Raw genomic sequence first — 9,293 nt, forward strand, 5'->3', positions numbered from 1 at the left:
AATACAATGCAGCGTGTACGAGTATTTGCACATGTATAAAAATCGGATGGCGCGGTAACAAAAATTCTAAATTATACAGCACAAGTTGCAGCAATGCATGCGCATAAGTTAAATTACCTACATACCGCCGTTTCCTCAAACTGTGTGTTCATATCTGGCACTGGGAGGATCGCAGTGCCACCACTGCGAGGAGGCCCAGGACTCTGCGCGGCATACGCTGGAAGAATGTCCAGCGTGGTCGGCACCGCACAGAGACCTAAGGGGCGTTATTGGTATGGACCTCCCGTTGCCGGTCGTGGTCGACCACATGATCGGCAGCGAGAGGTCAAGAGCAGCGTTTGCCTCCTTCTGCGAGATTGTGATAACGCAGAAGGAGGCAGCGGAAAGGGAGAGGGATGCCGGCCCCCTCTCCGCCAGGAGGTTAGCATCGGCGGGGCAACCCCGACGAGGCCGACGGCCCCCTGTAAGGGGCCGCAGACGTAATGGCGGCGGTGGGACTACTTAGTACTTCCACCGCCGCCAAGGGGGGCTGGCCGTTAAGGCGCCCCTGGGGTGGGCAGGTCGCGGGGGGCGAGGTGGAGCAATAATCCCCTCCCCACCCTCTACAAAGATGAGACCAGCCGGTCGACCTACCTCCTTTTATTTTTTAATATTTCATTTTGTCCTATATATATTTTATATTCTATATTATAAATTTTAACTTTATCTTTTAATCCCCTTTATTTTGCCACCCCTTCTTATGTTTGTTGTGTTTTGTCCAGTATATTTATTTACTTATTATTATTTATTTATTTATTGACTTTTATTTTATCTATTTTATCTATACACGTTTTCATTTATTGATTTTATCTATTATTTTATCGTATTTTTAAGTTTTATGCGGGTCGACGGGGGGTGTGGGACGGTGGGAGGGTACAGACGCGAGCCGGAACTCGCCTCTGTCCCCTCCTTGTCGCGTGCGGAAAAAATACAATGCAGCGTGTACGAGTATTTGCACATGTATAAAAATCGGATGGCGCGGTAACAAAAATTCTAAATTATACAGCACAAGTTGCAGCAATGCATGCGCATAAGTTAAATTACCTACATACCGCCGTTTCCTCAAACTGTGTATTCATATCTGGCACTGGGAGGATCGCAGTGCCACCACTGCGAGGAGGCCCAGGACTCTGCGCGGCATACGCTGGAAGAATGTCTAGCGTGGTCGGCACCGCACAGAGACCTAAGGGGCGTTATTGGTATGGACCTCCCGTTGCCGGTCGTGGTCGACCACATGATCGGCAGCGAGAGGTCAAGAGCAGCGCTTGCCTCCTTCTGCGAGATTGTGATAACGCAGAAGGAGGCAGCGGAAAGGGAGAGGGAAGCCGGCCCCCTCTCCGCCAGGTGGTTAGCATCGGCGGGGCCAACCTCGACGAGGCCGACGGCCCCCTGTAAGGGGCCGCAGACGTAATGGCGGCGGTGGTACTACTTAGTACTTCCACTGCCGCCAAGGGGGACTGACCGTTAAGGCGCCCCTGGGGTGGGCAGGTCGCGTGGGGCGAGGTGGAGCAATAATCCCCTCCCCCCCTCTACAAAGATGAGACCTGCCGGTCGACCCCCCTCCTTTTATTTTTTAATATTTCATTTTGTCCTATATATATTTTATATTCTATATTATAAATTTTATCTTTATCTTTTAATCCCCTTTATTTTGCCCCCCCTTCTTATGTTTGTTGTGTTTTGTCCAGTATATTTATTTATTTATTATTATTTATTTATTTATTGACTTTTATTTTATCTATTTTATCTATACACGTTTTCATTTATTGATTTTATCTATTATTTTGTCGTATTTTTAAGTTTTATGCGGGCCGACCTGGGGGGCGGGACGGGGGGAGGGGACAGACGCGAGCCGGAACTCGCCTCTGTCCCCTCCTTGTCGCGTGCGGAAAAAAATACAATGCAGCGTGTACGAGTATTTGCACATGTATAAAAATCGGATGGCGCGGTAACAAAAATTCTAAATTATACAGCACAAGTTGCAGCAATGCATGCGCATAAGTTAAATTACCTGCATACAGCCGTTTCCTCAAACTGTGTGTTCATAACTGGCACTGGGAGGATCGCAGTGCCACCACTGCGAGGAGGCCCAGGACTCTGCGCGGCATACGCTGGAAGAATGTCCAGCGTGGTCGGCACCGCACAGAGACCTAAGGGGCGTTATTGGTATGGACCTCTCGTTGCCGGTCGTGGTCGACCACATGATCGGCAGCGAGAGGTCAAGAGCAGCGTTTGCCTCCTTTTGCGAGATTGTGATAACGCAGAAGGAGGCAGCGGAAAGGGAGAGGGATGCCGGCCCCATCTCCGCCAGGAGGTTAGCATCGGCGGGGCAACCCCGACGAGGCCGACGGCCCCCTGTAAGGGGCCGCAGACGTAATGGCGGCGGTGGGACTACTTAGTACTTCCACCGCCGCCAAGGGGGGCTGGCCGTTAAGGCGCCCCCGGCGTGGGCAGGTCGCGGGAGGCGAGGTGGAGCAATAATCCCCTCCCCCCCTCTACAAAGATGAGACCTGCCGGTCGACCCCCCTCCTTTTATTTTATAATATTTCATTTTATTCTATATATATTTTATATTCTATATTATAAATTTTATCTTTATCTTTTAATCCCCTTTATTTTGCCCCCCTTCTTATGTTTGTTGTGTTTTGTCCATTGTATTTATTTACTTATTATTATTTATTTATTTATTGACTTTTATTTCATCTATTTTATCTATACACGTTTTCATTTATTGATTTTATCTATTATTTTATCGTATTTTTAAGTTTTATGCGGGTCGACGGGGGGTGTGGGACGGTGGGAGGGTACAGACGCGAGCCGGAACTCGCCTCTGTCCCCTCCTTGTCGCGTGCGGAAAAAATACAATGCAGCGTGTACGAGTATTTGCACATGTATAAAAATCGGATGGCGCGGTAACAAAAATTCTAAATTATACAGCACAAGTTGCAGCAATGCATGCGCATAAGTTAAATTACCTACATACCGCCGTTTCCTCAAACTGTGTGTTCATATCTGGCACTGGGAGGATCGCAGTGCCACCACTGCGAGGAGGCCCAGGACTCTGCGCGGCATACGCTGGAAGAATGTCTAGCGTGGTCGGCACCGCACAGAGACCTAAGGGGCGTTATTGGTATGGACCTCCCGTTGCCGGTCGTGGTCGACCACATGATCGGCAGCGAGAGGTCAAGAGCAGCGCTTGCCTCCTTCTGCGAGATTGTGATAACGCAGAAGGAGGCAGCGGAAAGGGAGAGGGAAGCCGGCCCCCTCTCCGCCAGGTGGTTAGCATCGGCGGGGCCAACCTCGACGAGGCCGACGGCCCCCTGTAAGGGGCCGCAGACGTAATGGCGGCGGTGGTACTACTTAGTACTTCCACTGCCGCCAAGGGGGACTGACCGTTAAGGCGCCCCTGGGGTGGGCAGGTCGCGTGGGGCGAGGTGGAGCAATAATCCCCTCCCCCCCTCTACAAAGATGAGACCTGCCGGTCGACCCCCCTCCTTTTATTTTTTAATATTTCATTTTGTCCTATATATATTTTATATTCTATATTATAAATTTTATCTTTATCTTTTAATCCCCTTTATTTTGCCCCCCCTTCTTATGTTTGTTGTGTTTTGTCCAGTATATTTATTTATTTATTATTATTTATTTATTTATTGACTTTTATTTTATCTATTTTATCTATACACGTTTTCATTTATTGATTTTATCTATTATTTTGTCGTATTTTTAAGTTTTATGCGGGCCGACCTGGGGGGCGGGACGGGGGGAGGGGACAGACGCGAGCCGGAACTCGCCTCTGTCCCCTCCTTGTCGCGTGCGGAAAAAAATACAATGCAGCGTGTACGAGTATTTGCACATGTATAAAAATCGGATGGCGCGGTAACAAAAATTCTAAATTATACAGCACAAGTTGCAGCAATGCATGCGCATAAGTTAAATTACCTGCATACAGCCGTTTCCTCAAACTGTGTGTTCATAACTGGCACTGGGAGGATCGCAGTGCCACCACTGCGAGGAGGCCCAGGACTCTGCGCGGCATACGCTGGAAGAATGTCCAGCGTGGTCGGCACCGCACAGAGACCTAAGGGGCGTTATTGGTATGGACCTCTCGTTGCCGGTCGTGGTCGACCACATGATCGGCAGCGAGAGGTCAAGAGCAGCGTTTGCCTCCTTTTGCGAGATTGTGATAACGCAGAAGGAGGCAGCGGAAAGGGAGAGGGATGCCGGCCCCATCTCCGCCAGGAGGTTAGCATCGGCGGGGCAACCCCGACGAGGCCGACGGCCCCCTGTAAGGGGCCGCAGACGTAATGGCGGCGGTGGGACTACTTAGTACTTCCACCGCCGCCAAGGGGGGCTGGCCGTTAAGGCGCCCCCGGCGTGGGCAGGTCGCGGGAGGCGAGGTGGAGCAATAATCCCCTCCCCCCCTCTACAAAGATGAGACCTGCCGGTCGACCCCCCTCCTTTTATTTTATAATATTTCATTTTATTCTATATATATTTTATATTCTATATTATAAATTTTATCTTTATCTTTTAATCCCCTTTATTTTGCCCCCCTTCTTATGTTTGTTGTGTTTTGTCCATTGTATTTATTTACTTATTATTATTTATTTATTTATTGACTTTTATTTCATCTATTTTATCTATACACGTTTTCATTTATTGATTTTATCTTTTATTTTATCGTATTTTTAAGTTTTACGCGGGTCGACCAGGGGGGCGGGACGGGGGGAGGGGACAGACGCGAGCCGGAACTCGCCTCTGTCCCCTCCTTGTCGCGTGCGGAAAAAAATACAATGCAGCGTGTACGAGTATTTGCACATGTATAAAAATCGGATGGCGCGGTAACAAAAATTCTAAATTATACAGCACAAGTTGCAGCAATGCATGCGCATAAGTTAAATTACCTGCATACCGCCGTTTCCTCAAACTGTGTGTTCATAACTGGCACTGGGAGGATCGCAGTGCCACCACTGCGAGGAGGCCCAGGACTCTGCGCGGCATACGCTGGAAGAATGTCCAGCGTGGTCGGCGCCGCGCAGAGACCTAAGGGGCGTTATTGGGATGGACCTCTCGTTGGGCGGTCGTGGTCGAACACATGATCGGCAGCGAGAGGTCAAGAGCAGCGTTTGCCTCCTTCTGCGAGATTGTGATAACGCAGAAGGAGGCAGCGGAAAGGGAGAGGGATGCCGGCCCCCTCTCCGCCAGGAGGTTAGCATCGGCGGGGCAACCCCGACGAGGCCGACGGCCCCCTGTAAGGGGCCGCAGACGTAATGGCGGCGGTGGGACTACTTAGTACTTCCACCGCCGCCAAGGGGGGCTGGCCGTTAAGGCGCCCCTGGGGTGGGCAGGTCGCGGGGGGCGAGGTGGAGCAATAATCCCCTCCCCCCCCCTCTACAAAGATGAGACCAGCCGGTCGACCTCCCTCCTTTTATTTTATAATACTTCATTTTATCCTATATATATTTTATATTCTATATTATAAATTTTATCTTTATCTTTTAATCCCCTTTATTTTGCCCCCCTTCTTATGTTTGTAGTGTTTTGTCCATTGTATTTATTTACTTATTATTATTTATTTATTTATTGACTTTTATTTTATCTATTTTATCTATACACGTTTTCATTTATTAATTTTATCTATTATTTTATTGTATTTTTAAGTTTTATGCGGGTCGACGTGGGGGTGGGACGGGGGGAGGGGACAGACGCGAGCCGGAACTCGCCTCTGTCCCCTCCTTGTCGCGTGCGGAAAAAAATACAATGCAGCGTGTACGAGTATTTGCACATGTATAAAAATCGGATGGCGCGGTTACAAAAATTCTAAATTATACAGCACAAGTTGCAGCAATGCATGCGCATAAGTTAAATTACCTGCATACCGCCGTTTCCTCAAACTGTGTGTTCATATCTGGCACTGGGAGGATCGCAGTGCCACCACTGCGAGGAGGCCGAGGACTCTGCGCGGCATACGCTGGAAGAATGTCCAGCGTGGTCGGCACCGCACAGAGACCTAAGGGGCGTTATTGGGATGGTCCTCTCGTTGCCGGTCGTGGTCGAACACATGATCGGCAGCGAGAGGTCAAGAGCAGCGTTTGCCTCCTTCTGCGAGATTGTGATAACGCAGAAGGAGGCAGCGGAAAGGGAGAGGGATGCCGGCCCCCTCTCCGCCAGGAGGTTAGCATCGGCGGGGCAACCCCGAGGAGGCCGACGGCCCCCTGTAAGGGGCCGCAGACGTAATGGCGGCGGTGGGACTACTTAGTACTTCCACCGCCGCCAAGGGGGGCTGGCCGTTAAGGCGCCCCTGGGGTGGGCAGGTCGCGGGAGGCGAGGTGGAGCAATAATCCCCTCCCCCCCTCTACAAAGATGAGACCTGCCGGTCGACCCCCCTCCTTTTATTTTATAATATTTCATTTTATTCTATATATATTTTATATTCTATATTATAAATTTTATCTTTATCTTTTAATCCCCTTCATTTTGCCCCCCTTCTTATGTTTGTAGTGTTTTGTCCATTGTATTTATTTACTTATTATTATTTATTTATTTATTGACTTTTATTTTATCTATTTTATCTATACACGTTTTCATTTATTGATTTTATCTATTATTTTATTGTATTTTTAAGTTTTATGCGGGTCGACGTGGGGGTGGGACGGGGGGAGGGGACAGACGCGAGCCGGAACTCGCCTCTGTCCCCTCCTTGTCGCGTGCGGAAAAAAATACAATGCAGCGTGTACGAGTATTTGCACATGTATAAAAATCGGATGGCGCGGTTACAAAAATTCTAAATTATACAGCACAAGTTGCAGCAATACATGCGCATAAGTTAAATTACCTACATACCGCCGTTTCCTCAAACTGTGTGTTCATATCTGGCACTGGGAGGATCGCAGTGCCACCACTGCGAGGAGGCCCAGGACTCTGCGCGGCATACGCTGGAAGAATGTCCAGCGTGGTCGGCACCGCACAGAGACCTAAGGGGCGTTATTGGTATGGACCTCTCGTTGCCGGTCGTGGTCGACCACATGATCGGCAGCGAGAGGTCAAGAGCAGCGTTTGCCTCCTTCTGCGAGATTGTGATAACGCAGAAGGAGGCAGCGGAAAGGGAGAGGGAAGCCGGCCCCCTCTCCGCCAGGTGGTTAGCATCGGCGGGGCCAACCTCGACGAGGCCGACGGCCCCATGTGAGGGGCCGCAGACGTAATGGCGGCGGTGGTACTACTTAGTACTTCCACCGCCGCCAAGGGGGACTGGCCGTTAAGGCGCCCCTGGGGTGGGCAGGTCGCGTGGGGCGAGGTGGAGCAATAATCCCTTCCCCCCCTCTACAAAGATGAGACCTGCCGGTCGACCCCCCTCCTTTTATTTTATAATATTTCATTTTATCCTATATATATTTTATATTCTATATTATAAATTTTATCTTTATCTTTTTATCCCCTTTATTTTGCCCCCCTTCTTATGTTTGTTGTGTTTTGTCCATTGTATTTATTTATTTATTATTATTTATTTATTTATTGACTTTTATTTTATCTATTTTATCTATACACGTTTTCATTTATTGATTTTATCTATTATTTTGTCGTATTTTTAAGTTTTATGCGGGCCGACCTGGGGGGCGGGACGGGGGGAGGGGACAGACGCGAGCCGGAACTCGCCTCTGTCCCCTCCTTGTCGCGTGCGGAAAAAAATACAATGCAGCGTGTACGAGTATTTGCACATGTATAAAAATCGGATGGCGCGGTAACAAAAATTCTAAATTATACAGCACAAGTTGCAGCAATGCATGCGCATAAGTTAAATTACCTGCATACAGCCGTTTCCTCAAACTGTGTGTTCATAACTGGCACTGGGAGGATCGCAGTGCCACCACTGCGAGGAGGCCCAGGACTCTGCGCGGCATACGCTGGAAGAATGTCCAGCGTGGTCGGCACCGCACAGAGACCTAAGGGGCGTTATTGGTATGGACCTCTCGTTGCCGGTCGTGGTCGACCACATGATTGGCAGCGAGAGGTCAAGAGCAGCGTTTGCCTCCTTTTGCGAGATTGTGATAACGCAGAAGGAGGCAGCGGAAAGGGAGAGGGATGCCGGCCCCCTCTCCGCCAGGAGGTTAGCATGGGCGGGGCAACCCCGAGGAGGCCGACGGCCCCCTGTAAGGGGCCGCAGACGTAATGGCGGCGGTGGGACTACTTAGTACTTCCACCGCCGCCAAGGGGGGCTGGCCGTTAAGGCGCCCCTGGGGTGGGCAGGTCGCGGGGGGCGAGGTGGAGCAATAATCCCCTCCCCACCCTCTACAAAGATGAGACCAGCCGGTCGACCTACCTCCTTTTATTTTTTAATATTTCATTTTGTCCTATATATATTTTATATTCTATATTATAAATTTTAACTTTATCTTTTAATCCCCTTTATTTTGCCACCCCTTCTTATGTTTGTTGTGTTTTGTCCAGTATATTTATTTACTTATTATTATTTATTTATTTATTGACTTTTATTTTATCTATTTTATCTATACACGTTTTCATTTATTGATTTTATCTATTATTTTATCGTATTTTTAAGTTTTATGCGGGTCGACGGGGGGTGTGGGACGGTGGGAGGGTACAGACGCGAGCCGGAACTCGCCTCTGTCCCCTCCTTGTCGCGTGCGGAAAAAATACAATGCAGCGTGTACGAGTATTTGCACATGTATAAAAATCGGATGGCGCGGTAACAAAAATTCTAAATTATACAGCACAAGTTGCAGCAATGCATGCGCATAAGTTAAATTACCTACATACCGCCGTTTCCTCAAACTGTGTGTTCATATCTGGCACTGGGAGGATCGCAGTGCCACCACTGCGAGGAGGCCCAGGACTCTGCGCGGCATACGCTGGAAGAATGTCTAGCGTGGTCGGCACCGCACAGAGACCTAAGGGGCGTTATTGGTATGGACCTCCCGTTGCCGGTCGTGGTCGACCACATGATCGGCAGCGAGAGGTCAAGAGCAGCGCTTGCCTCCTTCTGCGAGATTGTGATAACGCAGAAGGAGGCAGCGGAAAGGGAGAGGGAAGCCGGCCCCCTCTCCGCCAGGTGGTTAGCATCGGCGGGGCCAACCTCGACGAGGCCGACGGCCCCCTGTAAGGGGCCGCAGACGTAATGGCGGCGGTGGTACTACTTAGTACTTCCACTGCCGCCAAGGGGGACTGACCGTTAAGGCGCCCCTGGGGTGGGCAGGTCGCGTGGGGCGAGGTGGAGCAATAATCCCCTCCCCCCC

The sequence above is a fragment of the Lasioglossum baleicum genome, unplaced genomic scaffold (assembly GCF_051020765.1).
Source record: "Lasioglossum baleicum unplaced genomic scaffold, iyLasBale1 scaffold0051, whole genome shotgun sequence".
Taxonomy (NCBI): domain Eukaryota; kingdom Metazoa; phylum Arthropoda; class Insecta; order Hymenoptera; family Halictidae; genus Lasioglossum; species Lasioglossum baleicum.